Source organism: Pelodiscus sinensis, chromosome 5 (assembly GCF_049634645.1).
Source record: "Pelodiscus sinensis isolate JC-2024 chromosome 5, ASM4963464v1, whole genome shotgun sequence".
In the NCBI taxonomy this organism is placed as follows: domain Eukaryota; kingdom Metazoa; phylum Chordata; order Testudines; family Trionychidae; genus Pelodiscus; species Pelodiscus sinensis.
Window position 1 is genome coordinate 88,747,981 of NC_134715.1, and position 22,497 is coordinate 88,770,477.

At 46.3% G+C, this 22,497-nt stretch overlaps 1 long non-coding RNA gene across 1 annotated transcript; it reads left to right on the forward strand.

The window, feature by feature from the left end:
• The first annotated feature begins 2,867 nt into the window (after window positions 1–2,867).
• LOC112546693 (uncharacterized) lies at window positions 2,868–21,168 on the forward strand. The gene is made up of 4 exons (XR_003090410.2): window positions 2,868–3,000; window positions 11,054–11,138; window positions 18,713–18,889; window positions 20,761–21,168. It is a non-coding gene; the product is annotated as an uncharacterized LOC112546693 (long non-coding RNA).
• Window positions 21,169–22,497: the final 1,329 nt, after the last annotated feature.

Sequence of the window (22,497 nt, forward strand, 5' to 3'; positions counted from 1 at the left end):
TTGAACTTTAGTAACTATTATTGAGCAATTTAGTAATTTCAGAATGATGGGGTGGGGAAAAAACATTTTAGTAGGTTTCTGTCTGACTGCTCTGTTTTAATGCTTGTGAGGTTATGCTGTAATGTACTGTGGCAGGGTAACCCCGCTCCTGGGTCCCAGTACCCTGCTTAGTCCTTCACTGGGCAATTTCAGTACTGGGCTATTAGCCCTTGGCAGGGTTTAAGCTCTGGTCCCTCAGTTACAAAAGGCATTGGGGCCAGTGCCCCAGAGTCAGCCTGGGCTGCCAAAGCTGCCAGTTCTCAGCTGGGCTCTCGGGCTGCCAGGAAAAGGAGGGCCTAAAACCCCTGTTTGGAGTTCCTCCTCCCCCTTTGCTATCTCTGGTAATGGCAACTTTTCCATTCTTAGTCTGCTTTGGTCTCCTCTCTTTCCCCCTCCCCGCCCCATCCGCACAAGGAGGGCTCCCCTATAAAAGGCTCCACAGTAGCCTCAGGTGAGATGAGCTGGCTCTGATTTTACAGCAGCCCTAGCTCCTTTGCTCCTGATTGATCAGAGCTATTACAGTTTTAGAGCTGCCTTTCTCTTTATCTAGTGTAGTCCTCCAGCCTGACCTGTCACAATACCTAAAGGCACAATTGTATAGGAGTCTTAAAGAAATAAGAAGTCTTGACACGCCTCCTGTTCGTCATCTAGGATCCATATGGCTAAGGCAAGAGTAACCTGTTCATTCTGTGCTGATATTATATTTCAAAAATATGTAGTTTCTACAGTATGATAATGTCTTCCTATTCAAAAAATGTATTTACTATTAATAGTTATTCTGGTGCAGGAAGGTTATTGAGCATGTGCTTACCTTTAAGCTTGAGTCATTTCACTGAATTCACATGTTTTACAATTAGACATATACTTTGTTGAGTTACAGCTTAAATCATTATTGTAAGATTATAAACAGAAAATAAATCTAATTTTCATTAAACTTCTTGGTGATGGAAAACTTACACTTACCAGTTACCAAATTGATTTTTCAGGATTTATTATTTTCAAGCTTGAATTCCAAATTTGACTTACCTTGGTCTGTAGCCTAGGATGTGTTATAAATTTTAAAATGTTCTTATCTGGTTGCTGTATGTCCTTGGTAAGGACATATATTTTAGAGGAACATAAATCTCAGGTTTTTTTTAAAGCCCTTATCATGAGATGGTTTAAATGAGGATCTTGTATTTAAACTGCCCTGCATGCCATGAATCAGCCTAGTTAGGCATGTACCTGCCAAGAATTATGGGTGCTCAATACCTCACAGGATCGATGAAATGAAGAAGTAATGCAGGTAGAACATACATTTAAAGGAAAGAATGTAACCTGAGGAATCTGTCAATGTGTTCTGTGCTCTCCCTGATGTCTAGCATTGGTTTTTCACCTACATTCAGGAGGGTATCTCTTGATCCCCAAATACGTGTGTAGGTGTCCGACACAATCGATCTCCCAGCACTGGAAAGCACAAAGTCATACCGCACTTGCAAATGAAGCCCGGGATTTGAATTTCCCGGGCTTCATTTGCATAAGCGGGGAGCCGCCATTTTTAAAACCCCGCTGGTTCGAACCCCGTGCAGCGTGGCTACACGGGGCTTGGACTAGGCTTCCTATTCCGAACTACCGGTACACCTCGTTCCACGGTACGGTAGTACCGGTAGTTCGGAATAGGAAGCCTAGTCCGAACTACCTAGTTCGAGCCCCGTGTAGCCGCGCTGCACGGGGTTTGAACCAGCGGGGTTTTAAAAATGGCGGCTCCCCGCTTATGCAAATGAAGCCCAGGAAATTCAAATCCCGGGCTTCATTTGCAAGTGCGGTATGCCTACATTACCCTCCTAGTTCGAACTAGGAGGGTAGTGTAGACATACCCTCAGAGTTCCTTGATAACTGCAGAGAGCACTGCTTTCCACAATTCTCACGTGTGGTCTGCTTCTTATCCTACCCTAGAATGGTGGAATCTTGTAAGAACCATAGCTAAGCCTTTCAAAATCCTCTCTAATTTCATTTTTAATTTGAAATGATCTCATCCACATCATTTCACACTCTGCATATGTTAGTGGTTCTTTTGTGGCAGGTCCAAGGCTGAGGTCAAAGAAGACTATAAATGAAGTTAAAGATTCAGAATTGTAAATCAAAGGCCTCTCTGAGCATGTCCTGCACAGAAGTCAAATATAATCACTGTGGGAACATTGGATATTGTTTTATCTGTTCAAAAGAACACGTTCTTTGAATTGCCCCTGAAGTCATGATACTTATGACTGTAGATTCTTCAAAAAACAAAGTTGTCTATTTGACTAGACTTCCTGCTTGATACTGAGGAACCTAAGTTCACTAAGGTGTCAGTTTCTTTAAGTATAATTTCACAACTTGTCTTTGTTAGTTAATTTTATGTAAATGTGTTTTAATATGAATATGCATAATTCAAAGATGCTTTATGGAAAATGGGGCCAGTAACCTAATATTCAAGAGCTTGTGATCCACTATGTGTGCATATTATACCTGTGTACAACTATCTTTTTTTGTATATGAAGTTAGAAATTATAAATCTGTTTATTAATCTAGGTCTTCTAGTGAAAGCCATTAGTGGTACTTAAGCAACTTAATGGCCCAGTGCTCAAGACAAGGACCTGTGAATAGTTCTGTTTTTCTTGTAAGCCTAAACTGTGATTGGTCTTACAAAGACATGGGACCATGCCACCTGGTACTGGAATCCATCATGAATTTGGTATTTTCCATTGGGCTCAGGAGAGGGGAATGGAATAAAGACTTCCTACTTTGGGGAAATTCTATTTTAAGGGATAGGAAGAAAATGATGGTCTTCATGTGGTTTCACAGAGAGCTCCCCACCTCAAGAGGACACATGAAGAGACCTGGAAACAAAGGACTTTAACAAGGGAGGAAGAAACAGATGAACCCAGGTCAGAAAAAAGATCAGCTTGGGCCTGAAGACCTTTACATGAAATAAGGACTAGGGTGAGAAATTATGATTTGTAAACATTTCTCATGCTTAGCTGGCACGATTTGTTTATTTTAGCTCAGTAACTTACTTTGCTCTATCTTTTTTCATACTTAATAAAATCACATTTGTTTATTATCAAACCCTGTATAAAGAATTGTAACGGGGGAGGGGAGAGGGGGAGGGGAACAACCATTTTGCATCTCTCTTTCATTGATAACTTCTGTGCCAGGGAAGATAATGGAACAAGTAATTAAGGAAATCATCTGTAAACACTTGGAAGGTGGCAAGGTGATAGGGAACAGCCAGCATGGATTTGTAAAGAACAAATCATGTCAAACCAATCTGATAGCTTTCTTTAATAGGATAACGAGTCTTGTGGATAAGGGAGAAGCGGTAGATGTGGTATACCTAGACTTTAGTAAGGCATTTGATACGGCCTCACAAGATATTCTTATCAATAAACTAGGTAAATACAACTTAGATGGGGCTACTATAAGGTGGGTGCATAACTGGCTGGATAACTGTACTCAGAGTAGTTATTAATGGTTCACAATCCTGCTGGAAAGGCATAACAAGTGGGATTCCGCAGGGGTCTGTTTTGGGACCGGATCTGTTCAATATCTTCATCAACGATTTAGATATAGGTATAGAAAATACGCTTATTAAGTTTGCAGATGATACCAAGCTGGGAGGGGTTGCGACTAATCTGGAGGATAGGGTCATAATTCAAAATGACCTGGACAAATTGGAGAAATGGTCTGAGGTAAATAGGATGGAGCTTAATAAAGACAAATGCAAAGTGCTCCACTTAAGAAGGAACAATCAGTTTCATACATACAGAATGGGAAGCGACTGTCTGGGAAGGAGTACGGCAGAAAGGGATCTAGGGGTTATAGTGAACCACAAGTTGAATATGAGTCAGCAGTGTGATGCTGTTGCAAAGAAAGCAAACATGAATCTGGGATGCATTAACAGGTGTGTTGTGAGCAAGACACGAGAAGTCATTCTTCCACTCTACTCTGTACTGGTTAGGCCTCAGTTGGAGTATTGTGTCCAGTTCTGGGTACCGCATTTCAAGAAAGATGTGGAGAAATTGGAGAGGGTCCAGAGAAGAGCAACGAGAATGATTAAAGGTCTAGAGAACATGACCTATGAGAGAAGGCTGAAGGAATTGGGTTAGTTTAGTTTAGAAAAGAGAAGATTGAGGGGGGACATGATAGCAGTTTTCAGATATCTAAAAGGGTGTCATAAGGAGGAGGAAGAAAACTTGTTCATCTTGGCCTCTGGGCATAGAACAAGAAGCAATGGGCTTAAACTGCAGCAAGGGAGGTTTAGGTTGGACATTAGGAAAAAGTTCCTAACTGTCAGGGTAGTCAAACACTGGAATAAATTGCCCAGGGAGGTGGTGGAATCTCCATCTGTGGAGATATTTAAGAGTAGGTTAGATAAATGTCTATCAGGGATGGTCTAGACAGTATTTGGTCCTGCCATGAGGGCAGTGGACTGGACTCGATGACCTCTCGAGGTCCCTTCCAGTCCTAGTATTATATTATTCTATGATAAAAGCAACAAACTTTATGAGCATTCTCTGTGTAAAACTTTTATACAGAGTAAGGTGGATTTATTTGGGGGTTTGGTTTCACCGGAGCTGTGCTCCTTGGTGCTGTCAAATCTCTGTGACTGAATCTTCCCAAAGTTGAGCTCTTGTGACTGTCTGTGTTACTCTTCTGAAGTGCTGTTAGCTTAACTCTGTGTCTTTGCTGGAGGAGACCAGAGCTTCTGGCTCAATAGGACAGGGTGGTAGAATGCCCTACAGGGCAGGTTGGCAGGTTCAGTGGTGTGGTCAGACATCAGGTATCAGTGCCAATGGGAACTCTTGGATCAACATTTCACACCTCCATCTAATATAGACACAATTCAAATCCTTGTGCACGAATCAACCAAACCCAATGGAGTATGGATGTGGTTGGATCAGTTATCCTCATGAATGTGTTGGCATTCTGCTCACTTGAGTGAATTCCCCTCCTTTACCCCTTCTGCTGACCCCAACCATTAGCATGTAAAGGCTGAGTTGAAGCTCATATGGAGGGTAAATTAGAATGTTACTTTGAGAATGTTACTTTACTATTCTTTCCAAATACTGTTTGGAAAATATGAAAGGGAAATGTCCAGCTGTCTTTGCTTTTAGTGTTAAAATTAATTTAATTTCTTCAGCCCATATCAAGTGTGCAATCTCTATACAAAATGCAATGACCTTACTTTAAGAAAAGGTTTCAATGAGCTGGAGGTAGATGGTATTTCTATAGAATAGCTACAAGGGACATTTTAGTCAATTTCAGTACAATCCTATAGCAAACCTGCCCATGAAAGGAAGTAACAGTCATTTCTCTTGAAGCCAGAGAGGTAAATTCCTGCTGGGTCACTATGGTTGAATTGACTAAATAGCTTTTCATTCTGCTTAAAAGAATGAGAGGCAAAGTGACCTTTAAATATCAAAAGAAGCCTAAAATGAATGCAATTTAGTAATCCAGTTGGTTTCATATGAAGTCTGTAATAGCTGATTTTTATTATATATAAACAAACTCTGAGGAGGTTTTGCTTTTCTAGTTGTCTTACTCTACAAGTTTAATGTGTAAGCCAAGGGTCTGAAGGACTGTTTGCAATGCAGCCAGCTGAAGTTGTCTAGCCCTGCAAGATAATTAACTGTTGATATGTAAATACAGCTCATGCTGGGATGGGGATGGGTGTGGTTATGTAAATTCAATTCAGTCAGGGCTGATGGAGGATCGGTTGTTAGAATGGAATGTGATGTATTGTAAGTAATTTGGGTTGTTGTGGGGTAACAAAACATGCTACCCCTAAATGTGGGAACTATAAAATATGACACCAGTGCTTGCAGGATAGACACCATCATTGTAAGGGGTCTCAGATGTACAAGCCTCCCCCTTCCAGACTTGAGTGAACTGAGTTGGGGGGAAAAGGACTTGAGCCAGCCTGATTCATGCCTGCCAGGCATGAGCTGTAAGACTGGTTCAACCTGCCCTCTTCCCCGCCCCCTTGTTCTAAGGATAGACATAAAGCAGACACCATGGCTGTGTCTACACTGGGCCACTTATTCTGGAAAATCAGCCACTTTTCCGGAATAAGCTGCAAGCTGTCTACACTGGCCCTTGAATTTCCGGAAAAGCAACGATGCTCTACTGTACAAAATCAGCCGCTATTCTGGAAAAACTATTCTGCTCCCGCTCGGGCATAAGTCCTTATTCCGGAACACTGTTCCGGAAAAGGGCCAGTGTAGACAGCCCAGTAGTCTTTTCCGGAAAAAAGCCCCGATCGTGAAAATGACGCTTGGGGCTCTTTTCCGGAGAAGCGCGTCTACATTGGCCACGGACGCTTTTCCGGAAAAAGGGCTTTTCCGGAAAAGCAGCCTGCCAATGTAGACGCTCCTTTTCCGGAAAAACTTAAAAAGGAATACTATTCCATTTAAAGCAGTTCTGGAAATTCATGCCAGTGTAGACACAGCCCATCAGGATTCTTTTTGCTATTTCAGTGGAAGCTGGAATCTTTTGCCAGTCTAGCTGGTGGCTAAAGAGTTGAAATCACTAATAGCTGAAGTCACTGGTTTGGCCTGGAGCCAGATCCATTGCAGCCAGCAGAGCAGCTGGCAGGAATGGCGGGCATCTGGTGGGAATGACCAGCGGGCAGCTGGTAGGAGCAGTGGCAGGTGGTGCAAGCGGATCACAGGAGCAGCACAAAGGTGGCATGGCCTCAGGCTCAATGAGTGGAGTTCTCAGGGTGATGCGTCAGGGTCCACACTGACTGGACGATGCTGTAAGTGGATGTTTGAAGTGGGGTATGGAGAAAGTTTGGGTAAGTGAATGGAACCCTTACATTGTTGGACTAGTGAGCCTGAGAGGCAAAGGACATTGCTTGATCCATTTGAGCTGGGATGGTTACTCGAGGGGGGGTTATGAACTCTTTTTGTGGTATTTTCCCAAGCTAATTCCATGTAACCTCTCCCTCTTTCATTAAAAGTTTCTTTTCTACACTCAGACTCTGTGCTTGTGAGTGGGGAAGCATTGCCTCTCAGAGGCGCACAGGGATGTGTGAATTTCCCAGGCTACTGGGAGGGGTCTCGAGCCAGTTCTGTGTGAGATGGTAGAAAAGGGACCCCTAGATATTGAACCCAGCCCTGGCTGTTGCTGGCACTACCTGGCAGAAGTGTTACAAATGTATTTCATTTTATTTATTAGTCTGGGTCAAAGGAGGCTTTATGACTAAGTCTTTTTCTCCCCCAACCCCTGAAAAATGCTGTATTGTGAACATATAATACAAATTGTAGAGGTTAGTAACTGGGCCATCTACATAAGGTCACAGCAGTCTGAACACAGCAATTTCTTAATGTGTTTCACTTCTCAGGTTGGTTTTGAAGACTGATTATTTTAAAACCATTAAACCATGGATGAAATATTAAAACATCACATAAAATCATATATGCAGGAGCCCCCCGTTAATTTAATATATTAAATTAACAGGAGCTTGAGCTCATATTTAAAATGGCCAGGGAGACATTGACTTTTGTTTCTTAAAATGAGTTTTTTAGAAAGTCCTAACTGGGAATTAAGTCAGGTTAACAGCTCTTTTAATTACTGTGGTGAACTAGTTTTAAGAACTAGGGCTTACTGTGCAATTATTTCTGTAAGACACAGCATATGTTTTCATGCAATACACTATTCTACCAAGGTACATGGTGTATTCTGTCTTTTGTTTGTTTTTTCCCAAATGTCTTCATCTTGAATATTACATCTAAGAGGGGAACTGGGAAGAAAGAGAGACAACCCAGGAGAAGCTAGAATTTAAGCAAAATGCCTGTGGTTGATTTGTTCTCTTTAATTATTTCTAAGCAAATGTAGTGACTATGGAGAGTGCCAGATAAGCAACAAAGGTGAAGTCTATTTGTGAGCAAAGGATAGGAAGTTAAATTCAGTGAAGCATCCAGAAATTCAAATGTTTTTGTTAAACTGTCAAAGCTGTTCTACACCTTTCTGGGGCTGCAAAAATAGGATGGAAATCAGGAACTAGTTCTTTTGGCACTTTGGTTTCTGGTTCAACTCAGGCAATTGAGAAGCATGTGGAAAAAAGTTAATTCTTCTAATTCTGAAAGGTTTGGAGGAAATACTTTGGGATGAAGGACAAGATATGTAGGAAGGAAGGTTTTTTGTTTGTTTGTTTCTTTTGTGTTTCCCCAGTCAAATACAACACAGGAGCATGACACAGGGTGCTTGGCCTTTTTGAGAACACCTCTACACAGCAGGGCTAAAGCCAAAATAAGCTATGCAATTTGAGCTACATCAATCGAAATAGCTAAATTCAACTTTTGGCGCTGTCTACACAACAGGAAGTCCGAGAGAGAGCATTCTTTCTTCGACTTCCCTTACTCCTCGTAAAATCAGAGCTACAGGAGTTGGAGTAAGAAGTCTTCCAGCTCGACATTATTTTGACATTGTCAAAATAACTGCTTGAGTGTAGACACAGACTTCTATATTGGAATAATGTCAGTTACTCTGAAATAACACTGCTATAAAGATGTGCTCTGAGAGCGTGGTCCACTGCATCTGTGATACTGCACAGAGGCAGGGCTCTCCACTGATCACTCCATGGAGATAAGAGAAAGCTACACGGAGAACTGCTGCTAGGGTTCCTGAAGAAAGCAGGGGTGGAGGTCAGAAAAATAGTCTCCAAGGAAGGAGGGCTATGCAACCTCCTGAACTCAAGAGGGATACAGCCCAGGAAGGCTTTATTTTGAGTCTAGTGAACAGATTTTAGTTTATACAAACTTTAAAATGTAGAACTCTAAAAGGGAAATTTTGTCCTCCTGACTTTGGACTGTGTGGAGTTCTTCAGGAGCCCCAAGAGAAGGGGAAATGGAGACCGGACTCTGCAGAGCCATTCTCTACTAGCACGAGATACTACAAGGCAGTATACATTTCTCTGAGGTGTTTTGAATCAGCTTTGAGAGACCTAGACTAGTGGTGAGAAGGTTGTTGGGCCTCTATGTACATCTATTCTTCATCCTTTCTGCCCAAAGTAAAAGCAAAAGGATCATTTGTGATTCTGGTTTTGTTGGTAATATTTGATATGTAGACAAGTTTCCTGAAGTTAGCTGTGTGCTGACAGACTATTTCAGAGGATTATGACAGATTATCTTTTTCAGTGAGCTCTAAATATCTCTTCAAATTAATTATAATACATTGTGGGATGCAAGTCAGTAAAATCTCCAGACAGGCCTCATAATATAAAATATTGCTCCTTACTGAACAACAGATTCTTTAATGCAAATCGTTTCATCTTCCCTTTTGTTATAATGTGTTGATTGGCCTTTCTTGGTGTTCTATTTGAAATAGAAAAAGAATAATAGTACAGCAGTAGTGATACATGATGTGTTAAACATAAAATAATCTTGCATTACAATGAAACCATTAAAGTAAGCATAATTCTTGTAAAAATAATTATTTAAATCTTCACTGTCGTGAATGACCTCATTTTGCCATTAGCTGGTATAAAAATATTATGAATTACTGCATGGATAATATACTTAAACAATGTCAGAGTATAGAATTAAAGCTCAGGGTTTCTATAAGGTCGTCCAATACTTCTAAGCACAAAATTAAACCTAAATTAAATTTGTAATTTACTAAGTATATACTCTCAATTTGGCTCATATAGGTTTACCATATTTGAACTTTCAAAAAAGAGGACACTCCCTCTCAGGGGTGTATCAGTATCTACCAACTCACGTTGTATTAATGTATCTCTATCCATATCTACCACCCCATGTTGTATTTATGTGTTTTTATAATATATAACACAGTAATACAACGTGAGTTGGTAGATACGGATACAGATACACTCCCTCTCAGGGGTGTCCTCTTTTTTGAAAGTTCAAATATGGTAACCCTACCTGAAGTCCAAAATGTAGGTGCCACTAAGGGTACGTCTACACTAGCCCCCTAGTTCGAACTAGAGAGGCTAATGAGGGTGACCAAAATTGCAAATGAAGCACGGGATTTAAATATCCCGTGCTTCATTAGCATGTTTCTGGGCGGTCGCCATTTTGGAAACTGACTAGCCCGGAATAACTGCCCGCATCTACACGTGGCAGTGAAATGGGAGTTTGAGGTAAACCCCTAGCTCAAATTAGCTGTTAAACCTCATTCCACGAGGAGTAACAGCTAATTTGAGCTAGGGGTTTACTTCAAACTCCCATTTCACTGCCACGTGTAGATGCGGGCAGTTATTCCGGGCTAGTCAGTTTCCAAAATGGCGACCACCCAGGAACATGCTAATGAAGCGCGGGATATTTAAATCCCGTGCTTCATTTGCAATTTTGGACGCCCTCATTAGCCCCCCTAGTTCGAACTAGGGGCCTAGTGTAGACATACCCTAAGATCCTAAAAACCACTGCTCAGCTAACTCTGGAGATGCCTATGTTTTCACTGGAAAATCTCCCTAAGCACTCATGTTTCCATTGCTGTGAATGTGCATAACATAGGTGCCTACAGTGTATCTCATCTAAGTTGCAATGGGATTCTTAAACCAGGTGAAACTAGGTGTCTCCCTCTCCTTCTATCCTGTATGATCTGAGCATATCTAACTCCACACTAATGTGGGACACTCTCAAGCTCTTCTGCTGAAGCTGTTTAAATTTCTATAAACTAAATATGCATTGGGCACGAGTGATTCTGTCAACAAGTGATAAGAGTTCTACCTGGAAGGTGGGTAGCCCAAATTCAAATCCCTTCTCATTAGGCAGAGGGTGGTGGGGAGTGAAATAGGGATATGTGGCAGTACGACACCCAGTATTGCATACTGGGAGTGGTCGTCTGAGTGGTTTGTTTTTTAAACTTTGTCAGAAAACATAAATAGGTATGTGACACAGCTGATCTGGGAAAGCTTCTGCTCCTGTAACTGTTTCTGGAGCTGCCTGTATGTTGTTTTAATAATACGAATAAATAATAATTAATGATTTATAATAAAACAAAACCTTGTTATAGTTCACTTTTTCAGCTTTTGCCTCTGCTACTCCACAAACTGGCAATAAGGATGGCCCTTCTGTCCTTGACTCCACCTGCACCCATTCCTTAAAGACTAGGTGAGCTTCCAATTGCTTTTTAAAATGTGGAATAGCATATTTGAGCCCTACACTCTTGGAATTAATGACAAAGAACTTTTCAAATCTAGAAAATATGTTCTCCTTATTTACTGCCTAGGAGCACTTATATTCCAGACTCTTCCCTTTTGAGTGAAAAATTAAACTGCACTCAATGTATTAAAGATTTGCATATGTGCCGACAGCATATGTGGTAGCAAAATGCTATAAATTCTGTCAGGGTGAAGAAAACAATAGAGGAGTCAACAGATTCCTACTTTAAGGAAATCAATTGTCAGTGTGATATTTCTTGGCAACGTGTCATATAAAATAATTTGAGATCAGCTTTTTGGAGAAATTAGTTGTGCCCCATAGGAGAGAACATCTACTAATTTAATCATATGTGATGTTTTAGAAAATCATAACTATTGCTAAAGCGGCAAGGGGTCCTGTGGTACCTTATAGACTAACTGAAGTGTAGGAGCATAAGCTTTCATGGGCAAAGACCCACTTCGTCAGATGCATGTGACGAACATGAACATGCATCTGACGAAGTGGGTCTTTGCCCACAAAAGTTTATGCTCCTACACTTCAGTTAGTCTATAAGGTGCCACAGGACTCCTCGCCGCTTTTGCAGATTCAGACTAACACTGCTACCCCTCTGATACATAACTATTGCTAATCATACTGAGTCAGCTATGGTGGAAGTGAAAATAGAGAGTGCAGGTACAGAAGCTGTGATAAAAGCCATGCAACTACTTAGATGTGGACTACAGCAAGGCAGTCAAAACATTATATGGGTGCGTCTAGACTGGCAAGATTTTGCGCAAAAGCAGGTGATTTTGCGCAAAAACTTGCTATCTGTCTACACTGGCGGCGAGAATTTGCGCAAGAGCACTGACATTCTACTGTTCGAAATCAGTGCTTCTTGTGCAAATACTCTGACGCTCCCGTTCAGGAAAAAGCCCTTTTGTGCAAATGTTTTTGCGCAAGAGGGCCAGTGTAGACAGGCAGCTAAGACGTTTTGCGGAAAAGCAGGATAAATGGAAAAAAGCCCTAGTGGCCGTTTGGAGGTTCTGTAGCAGCAGAAAGCTCCCAGACTTCCTGGTAACCCGAGCCCCTTAAGGCAGACGCAGCCTGCAGAGGCCATGAGGCAGAAGCACCTTTGCCACACTCTGCTGACCCACGTGGCCCCTGCTGTCCCCAATGCCACCCAGAGCACGATGGCAGCTCCGGGGGGGGATCAACCACCCGCACCCCCAGCGCAGGAGGCCCCAAGGGCCCGGAAACAGCGAGTCCCGTCCTGGTCCCCGGCAGAGCTGGAGGCCCTACTGGACCTCTGGCAGGAGAAGGAGACCCTACACAGCACCCACTCCCGGCGCCGGAACGCAGACATATTTCATCGCATGGTCCAGGCGCTTGCCCAGCAGGGACATCCAGCCTGGACCCTGGAGCAAGTCCGGGCTAAAGTCAAAGAACTGCGCCTGGGCTATGTCAGGGCCAGCGAGGGCCAGGGTGCAGGAGCTGACACCTGCCCCCACTACCAATGGCTCCACCGCATCCTGGGCCAGCCAGCACTGCAGGGACCGGATGTCCCTGTGGACACCAGTGTGCATGTGTCCCCCCCCACCCCTGTCACCAGGATCACCGAGGTGGGAAAAGGAGACACCAGCAGTGGGTCAGAGGACGAGGTCAGCACTGTCACCCTGCAGGCCTCCTCCAGCAGCCCCAACGTCTCCCGTGTGTCCTCGGAGGCCAGGGAAGGATCCACCGGTGAGTGTTGCACTTTGCACTCACAAGGGCCGGGGCGGGGGGGCCGGAGGGGAGAGGGGGAGAGCACATCACTCAGGCCACATGAGCAGCATGGGCTGTGTAGCATTAGGCAATATGCAGCACGTGCAACCATGTGGCCGTGGCAGGCAGCTCCAGGGCACGCCTGGGACCGTGCTGCTCACACACATCCGACGGGACCAGGGTGGAAGGGTGGATGCCGGCTGGAACCAGCCAGGGCCCCAGGGGCTCAGGCCAGAGCCCGCACCTCCGCAAGAGTGCAGCACACAGAATGGCACACTGTCCCATGCCTGGGCTCTGTGGCACAGCCAGCTGCTCCTGGTAAAACTACAACATCATAGCTTGTGAGCGTGGCCCCCACTGAGCCTCTCGCCTGCTCCTGGTGCCTTGGCTGGCCCCCCGAGGGAAGTCCCCACTGTGGCCACACATGTCCCTGGGCTACCGTGTGTGAGGGCGAGGGGGAGAGGGAGGGGAGGAAGCGCTCGGGCCGGTCCTAGGGCCGCCTGAGTTTTGCTGCAAGAACGGTACACTCCCCAGTCACTCTCCTGGTTCCATCCAGGAGACATCCCATGTGATGGGGATCTGAGAGCCCAGACCACGTCTGCCAGATGTGCTCCCAGGCGCTCTGTGGGGATTCATCTTGCTCCCTGTCAAACACCATTGATTAGCCCAAAGCCTCACAGCCTCCACCGGCAGGGAGTTCCACAAGTTAACACAACACAAGCGCCCTCCCACCCTCCAAGGGGCCAAGACACAGACTGGTGGTTATAATACACAGAGGAGGACCCTACTGCAGGGGCGGTCCTGCATGCAAACATACAACACGGAGGGAGGAGAGGGGGAAACGAGTGGGCCCAAGCCACACTACTGTGGTGTCAGCTGGGCTCAGTGGTGGAGGGCATGAGGTGTGGGGACAGTGGCCGGGCTGCCTGACTGACCCATCCTTTCTTCTGTTCCCTGCAGTGGGACCAAGCACAAGACGGGGACCCTCCAGCCCTGCGGCAGCACCCCCAGCCGCCCAACCACCAAGGCAGCAGATCCGCCACTGGGACCAGCTCCTTCGGCGCCATGTACAGGCCGTTGAGCGTGTCAAGGCAGCCATCACTTGACGTGTGGAGGCAGACCTGCAGTGGCGCCAGGAGACCTGGGGCTCCTTCCAGGCCCAGTGCACATGCATGGCAGATTCAATCACCACTCTCACTGCACACATTGGCCATGCCATCCACTATGGCATGGCCTTGCCCCATGCCCCCGCAATCCCTCCCCTAGCACTGCCCCTGCCCCTCCTGCTTACCTCCCCGTGCTGCCTGCCCCGACATGGCCTGCCTCCCATGTGCAGGTCCGCTCCCACAGAAGCAGTCACAGGGGCCACCCCTCCCAGGAGTAGCTCCCTCCCCCTCCCAGTTGAAGGTGTCCTCCTCCTCCCATCCTAGATCTCCCCATTGTAAATAAAAAGTTACAAGTTTGTGTTTAAAAAAAAAACAAAAAACCTGTGTTTGTTGTTTATTGGGAGGTAAGGGGATGGGAGGGAGTTGTAAAGGGAGACTGAGGTGACCCTACTATGGGGCCTGGGAGAACATGTCCGTCAGTGCTCACGCACACACCAGGGCCCCGCCCCCACCAGCAGGCATGTGCAAGGGAGGGATGGCCCAAAGCCCTGGGTGACCCAGCCTGGAGTCTTGGTTGCCCTTGGGCATGGAGTGCAGCACCATTCCCCCTGGGACTTACCTCCAACACGACTACACCGACGGTCAATCTGCCCACCCCGAACTGGTATGCCACCGATCGGTAGCTGTCCAGGGTGGCCAGCTTCCAGACTGCGATGGCGACCCTCTTGTTGATGGGGATGGGTGCCTGCAGCCAGGTGGTGGCTCTCTGGAGCCCAGGGGTGAGCCAGGCACATAGCTCCAGGAACGTCTGCTTTCGCATGCGAAAGTTCCAGAGCCATTGCTGGTCGTCCCATTGTCCTAGGACCAGTCGGTCCCACCAGTCCATACAGGTGTCCAGTATCCACAGTGGCCTCTCCACGCATGGCCTCTCTGGTGAGGAAGTCCAGAGTGATCTGCACCTCCGGGTCCTGGAAGAGGAGGGCAGCAGCCTGGAACACCAGCTGCAGGCACTACAAAATGGCCGGAAGGGGCCAGAGCAGGCACATGGCCACCCCTGGCTCCATGGCACAAAAAACCAGCAAGATGAAAAAAAAAACAGGCAAAGGCACTAAAAGGCAAAAGGCAGTGGTGTCCAAAAAGGCAGAGGGCAACCACAAAAACTGCTATGGCTGTCAGTCCCTGCAAGAGGTCCTATAGTACGCATGTAGGGATAATATATTAATGTATTAAAAATGTGATTCCCACAAATGGAAGTGACTCCCCATAATTTGTTCCCCACAACTTAAAAGTGTTTAGATTTATTATTAATTCTTCTTCTTATTATTATTATTTGTTAAGATTGTTAAATGTTTAGATTTATTATTATTATTGCCCCTTTAGAATATAATATATTAGGTCATGTAACTTAGAACTGTTAAAAATATAATCCTATGTAACCAGAAACAGCCCCCCCCCCTCTGTGCTCCAGGGCATGCTCAAGTTTGTGCAAGGGGCTGCTTGAAATTGACATTGCAGAGATACATTGTAAGGATGCATTGTCAAGCCACTAACTCTGCTATGGGAGCCAAGCCCTGTAATTAACTAAGGGCATTGTTACAGAATTCACGCCTGTTCTCTTTAAAACATTGTAACTTTACTCAGCACTCAGAGAATGTTTTAAGCAATACCACCCAGAAACTTTTGTAACTACAACTTTTATTATTATACAAAATACTGTATGAATGTATGAGAGAGTGCTTGGATGATGAATGAATGGCTCTGAGAGGTGCCAGCCTGAGAATACAGCAACAAAGGGCTGAAGAAGGCGTCAGGTGCCAGTGCAACCAAAAGGTGTCAAGTGGAGAAAACCAAGTACTGGAGGTCCACCCGATGAGATCACTGACGAGCACCTGGCAGCCACCCTGGAGATATCAGCATGATGCAGCAATTTCCATAGACTGGCATAGGAAGAAATTCCTATAAGAACTGGACTAAAAAACTATGGAATCAGAGTCCAAGGTTCTGCTGCCAGCCCACCAGGAGCTTCAGATGCGCATCTGATCAGGACTTCGCTCCCCACTACCATCACTTGTGTACAGAGTACCTGGCCAGTATTCTGTCACAAGCAACTTCCAGGCTGGTAACTATACACAGAACTTGAATGAATGGATGTATGAATGAATGGTTATATGTGTGTATATATATGTATATATATATATATATATATATATATATATATATATATATATACACACACAAGTGTATAAGGGTTAAGTAGTGTTAGGAATAAGTAGTTAAACAACATTGTTTGCTTCTATCTTTTCTTTATTTTTTTATTATCATCTTTACAATAAATGTGGCTTTTTGCCTTATCCCCCTCATAAGATCCTGCTTGCTTTTATTTGGTACAACACGCAGCAGGAGAGAAAAGGCTGTCCAGCGAGATCCCTTTAAGCACGTGTCTCAAAGGAGCTCCAGCCCCCTCCCCTGGAAAGAGCTGGTGCCCTCTTGCCCTCTTCAAAATGGTTCCAGGCTTCCACTTTTGCGCAAAAGCGTCTCCCCAATGTAGACGCACTTTTGCGCAAAAGCGCAACGTTGTAATGATAACTTCGGGACCAATCTAGACGCGCTTTTGCACAAATACTTTTAACGGAAAAACTTTTCTAAGTATTTCCGCAAAATCATGCCAGTCTAGACGCAGCCTATACGAGTAATACAAATTAGAAATCAAAAGGCCCAGTGACTTCAAAATGCTCAAGGGAATAGTATGTTACTGTTGTGGATTTAAACATACCACAAACTAAGATGTCCTGCAAAAGCAGCTCAGTGGGGATGGAGAGTTTTCTAAGGTATGCTGAAGCAACTAGTCTCATCAATAAGCACACCCTTACTGTGCCTCCTGATATTCTTTTGAGTGTGAACAGAAGCAGTTTCACGTGTGGATAAAATAATGTGTTGCTCATGTTTCTGCTACAGCAAAAGTGAAGCACCAGGTGGTAGAATTAATGTGAGAGACTGGCTCAGCAATTTCTATGCTACCTGAATCATTTTTATTTGCAGTACTTTGGATGTGTGGCACTTACCGAAAAGCTTATGCCAACAGTGCTACTTGATTAACTGCAAGCCTGTGCTTGGCTGCTTTGACGTATCTGACTTTTGATAATACAAGCAGAATTATATATTGTGTGTAGGGATACACCTATCCTACCTAAACATGCAGGTAGTTGATGAATGTATTCTTTCTACCCCGTCAGGAACCATTAAGAACCAACTCCAATTCTACACTCATTGAGGATGGTAAGAAGGAGCCTCCATTCTCAGGCAGAGTCGGTATCACAAGAGCTTAAAACTAGTACAGACTAGTACAGAACTAGTATTAGAATTGAATAAATTGAATTATTTGACTGGATCTCACTGACAATAACAAAGATGGTGATGGGAGGTATTTGTCTTTGCACAGACTTAAGAAAATCTAATAAAGCTATTGTGTTTGTCAGTTGTCCATTCCCACCTAGAGAAGAAGTTTGTGGAACTTTGTAGCACAGAGATGTTTTTCTATTCTTGAGTCACACACTGTTTATCACCAACTTTATGCTACAGTAGGACTGCAGAGATCTGTGTGTTTTGTATGATGGACTATTCCTTTATACAGGTTGGACCTCCCTTGTTCAGCATCCTCTGGGCCTAAGTCATCCCAAATGATGGAGTTTGCCAGACGAGGGGAGGTCAATGCTCCCTGCCCAGCTGTAGGCTCTGCTGCCTGGTGGGGCTGCACTCGTTGCTGCTGCCTCCAGCCCTCCACTGGGCATGCCTGGCTGGGGCTGCGTCCCCCCCACAACACCAGCTCCAGACGGGGACCAGCCCCACTGCCTCCAGCCCTGACCAGTGCTGCGTCCCCACTCCCACAGTGACACTCTGAGCTGTGCACCCAGGTGCCTCCAGCCCCAGCCAGGGCTGTGCTCCCGATTCCAGTTCTGGCCAGGACTGCGCTCCTGCACCGTGCCAGCCCCAGCTGAGACTGTGTTCCTGGCTACCCGCCTCGCTACCTCCAGCCTTGTCTGGGGCTATGCTCCTTGCCATCAGCCCTGGCCAGGGATGTGCTCTCCACTGCACTGGCTCTGCTGGGGCTGGTCTCCACACGGCCAGCCCAGCCCTGGCTGCGCTTCTGAACCTGGCCAGCCGGGACTCTCTGGTCCAACAGTATTTGTGGTCCTGATGGACCATAGATGTTGCTGTAACAGAGAGTCCCGGATTTTAGAGAGTCAACGTGTGCATATGTATAATAGGGACGTACATCAGCACCTACTGCTTTGCAAAGAATGATTCCAGTCAGCCTGAAGTCAAGTGATATTACTGTTTGGGAGGACCCCTGAGGAACACAAAAAACATCTCCATATATGAAGGTGAATTGCTTGATGGTCAGAAAGACCATCTTGCAGCCTATACTCTGCCATATGTGAGAATTAAGAATGTGACTGCTGCTTGCTTGATCCACCTACCCTTACCTTCTCCTGCCATACAGATTGATGACTAAAAAGTAGTTCCGCTTATTATGGGCACTTTCATAGCTGTTAAACCAGAACAATTTAAATTTGCTTGCTTAGCATGCCTGATTTAACAAAGATTGCAGGAACTGCTGACAATCTGGTCACACAACTGCAAATGCTTTTGATTCAGCTGTGTTCTCTTTCTTTATAGCACACGACAAACTTTCTCTACAAGATGGGCACATGACCTGTATGGTTGAGTATCAGATGAACTACAGCCAAAATTCATATACAAGCAACTGTCAGAATGACATCGTGTCTACAGAACCTGTACTGGTGGCCAGGGATGGAGGTGAAATTGAAGCAGCTATACAAAAATGCATTACTTGTGAGTTGTATCATTGCCATCTTGTCCTGTATGTGCTACCAATACAGTCTGTTCCTCTTCCAGATGCAGCACGGGGGGGGGGGAGGGGAATAATTTGCCATTAACATCATAGGTCCATTTGACAATATGCCAGGTGACTATAGCTATGCTATCACCCTGAATTCATGTTTTAGTAAGGGCTTGTCTACACAGCAGAGTTATTCTGAAATAACTAGGTGAGCATCTACACAGCAAGCCCACTATTTTGAAATAATTTTGAAATAGTGGTCATCTTATTCCAAATTCTGTAATCCTCATTCTATGAGGAATAACACCTATTCCAAAATAGTTATTTTATGTGTAGACAGGACAGCAGGAGTTATTTCGAAATAAGGAGCCTCCAGGCAATCCACCAAGTGTCATGCTGGCTACTCTGTCCACACTAATCAGAACTCTATCGCTTCACTTCCCCTGCACCTGTTAAAGGTGCAGGCAGAAGGGAAAGGACTTGTGGCATGAAGCAGGCCCTGCTCGATTGTGCCATGCAGCAGGACTTTGCACAGCCTTCCTTGCTGCCATGGCTGAGCCCACGGCTCTAGAAGAGGCCCCCACAGATGCTAGCACTGCCTCAGGAAGCTCCCAGGACCCTGTCCAGGGCTAAAAAAGGCGTGTGTCTCCCTGGCCTGGTGTAGAGATCCTGGACCTCATTGAGGTCTGGGAAGAGAAGGCAAACCTCCAGGATCTCCACACCAGATACAGGAATGAAGATGTCTACAGCTGGATGACTAATAGCCGGGCCACGTGCACCCAGGAGCAGGTGCGCATGAAGGTAAAAGAACTCAGGCAGGCTTATGTCAAGGCCAGGGAGTGCAGCTCCTGCTCCAGAGTGGCATTGCAGGCCTGCCCATATTATGCGCAACTCCACCACATCTGGGGTGGGTGGGAAGCTCTCTGTTGTGGACTCATGGCTGGAGACGCCTGTCATCACCCTTCTGTGGGGCAGGCAGAGCTAAGGAGGTGGAGGAGCTGGATGAGGCCAGCACCAGCACCATGCCTGCCAGCCAGGACTCCAAGCTTGCCCTGCAGCCAGTACCTCCCTCCCAGGATGTGTCTCAGGCATTGTCCGAAGCCAGGGAAGGCCCCTCAGGTGAGTGTCATTGCCACCTCCCCCCATGTGTGTCTAGAGAAAGTAATTGGCAAGGGGCAGTTGCGTGCTTCTCACTTGGCCTTCTCAGCTGGGGATCACGTAGCAGCCTGTGCACGTGGGTGCATGTGGAGCACTAGTGTGGGGGACACAGCCCCTGCCGGCAGCAACAAAGGACCCTTATGCTCTGGCACACAGGGTGTCTAGAGAGGCCTGTCTTACTCTTGACACCAAAGTGGGACACCCTCACTAGAAGTAGACTGGGGACATGGAGACACACTCAGGAGTCCTGCACATGGGCATATCCACTCCTGGGGACAGCATGCAAGGTGGAGAAGCATCTCTCTCACACACACACATCCCTTCTGCCAACATGCTGCCCCACTCTCCTTCTGCAGCCAGGGATTTAAGCCCTCTCCCTGTGGGACACCATCACTGGTGGACCTGGCATGTGCATGGCATGGAGGGATGCCCAGCTGCCCCGTGGCCCCCCTCTCACCCACAGGCTCCCAGTCTGGCCGGCACTTTCCCATGACTGCTTGTTCCTGGGAAACGGGGGTAATGAGACTTGCCTCTTGGACATCTGTATCCCTGAAGGAAAGGGCCCACTGTCTAGGCCTCAGGTGGCCTTGCTCGAAGCACATCGCCTATGTCTGACCCAAGACATTTTGGTCTCAGCTCAGAGATGAGTGCAAGGCTTCATGCATAGTGTCTCTGACATGACTGCCCTTCTCTTTGTTCTCCACAGCAAGAAAGGAGTGATTGCTGTCTCCTGTGTCATCGTCGTGATCCGCCTGTGCTGGAGAGCCCATGAGGACCTCCAGCGGGAGCATATGGCTGCCCTGTGAGCCCTGCAGTGCTCCATGGATCAGCAGGACTGGAGACTAGAGGACCACCTCCAGCTGCACCACAACACCTGGCGAGAGCTGCTGCAGCAGGGTCAATCCATCTGTACAGCCTTCCATATGGTCATCAACCACCTGGTGGCTACTCCCATGCTGGCTCCCACCCCTCTAACTTCCCCCACAACCCTCCTCCATGGCCACTGAGGACCCTGAACATGAGGCAGTGGCACTACCCAATGCAGGCGCTACTCCCAGCCCCAACTGTGAGCCTCTCCTCTCCCTTCTCCCTCCTCCCTCTTCCACCTCCCTTCTTTCCCCAAAACCTCCCCAATTATATTTACCTCAATAAAAAATTGTTATTGTTTCTAAGCAAAAGTGTACTTTATTGTCTGTGCAGGGGAGGGGAGAAAAAGAGGGCAGAGGAAGGGAGGGTTAAGGGAGGAAAGGCAAAGAAGGGCATTGCACAGGCCTCTTGTGGAGGGAGAGTGTTACTGGGGTCCTTGGTGAAACTCTCCTTCAGGACCTCATGGATTTGCACAGTCCCCTGATGGGCCTGCCAGATAGCAGCTGTGCACGGCTGCTCAAAGCCCCTACCAATCTGGTCAATCTCTGCCCCTCCCGCCCCTGCCCCCACCTTGACAGGAATGTCTCCCCCTTGTGTCCTCCACAACCTTTGTGAAAACAGTATGCCATCACCACCTGGAAGAAGTTCTACTCATTGAGGTCCAGCTGGAACATTAGCATGAGAGCACCATGCCTGCATGACCATGGCCCTGATGGTTGATCTTCCAACATCGAACTGGTTCCTCACAGATTGGTAGCTGTCTGGCGTGGTCAGCTTCCAGATGGCAATGGTGACATGCTTCTGGAGGGGGATGGTGGGTGTCCTGTCGCCTGAGGGCAGGGCTGAGCCACTGACACAGCTCCAGAAAAGTGTCCTTTTGCATGTGGAAATTCTGGAGCCACTGCTGGTCATCCCACCACTCCAGGATGATCTGGTCCCACCAGTTGGAGCTGGTGTCCAGTCACAAGAAGTGGTGGTGCATGATGTGCAGGGGAGGGCAGGTGGGGTCGAGCTACATGAGCAGTGCCCAGAGAGCACAGAGGAGGTGCCCCGCAATGACCTGGGGGTCCTGTTCCTGCAGGGCCTGGAAGGCAGACTGAAGAGGTACACTAAGATGTACAAGAGCTGTCGACTGCTGGGAGGCAGGTCCAGCTCCATGTCTAGGGAGCTGAAATGTCTGCGAGGGCAACCACAGCAGGCAGAGAAAAGGCTTTGCTGTCCCACTAGGAGGTAGGCAAAGGAGAAGAACCTGAGACATGGTTGTACAGGGAGTCCCTTTAAGTTTGAGCCTCAGATAACCTCAGGCAGCAGCTCCAGGAAGAGTGTGCTGACCTGATGCCCTTCCTGAAGTGCTTCTAGGTGGTCTTACATACAATTCAGCCTCCAATGAGCATGGATGCTCTAGTTCAAAATAGCTCCACACTATTTCAATGGGCATTTGCTGTACAGATGTGCTATTTCGAAATAAGCTATTTTGGAGTATTTTCCCAAAAATAGCTTATTCTGAAATAAGCATGCACTGTAGATGTGCCTAAATGACTGCAAGTGGTGTTTACATCACAAGTCACATCTACTA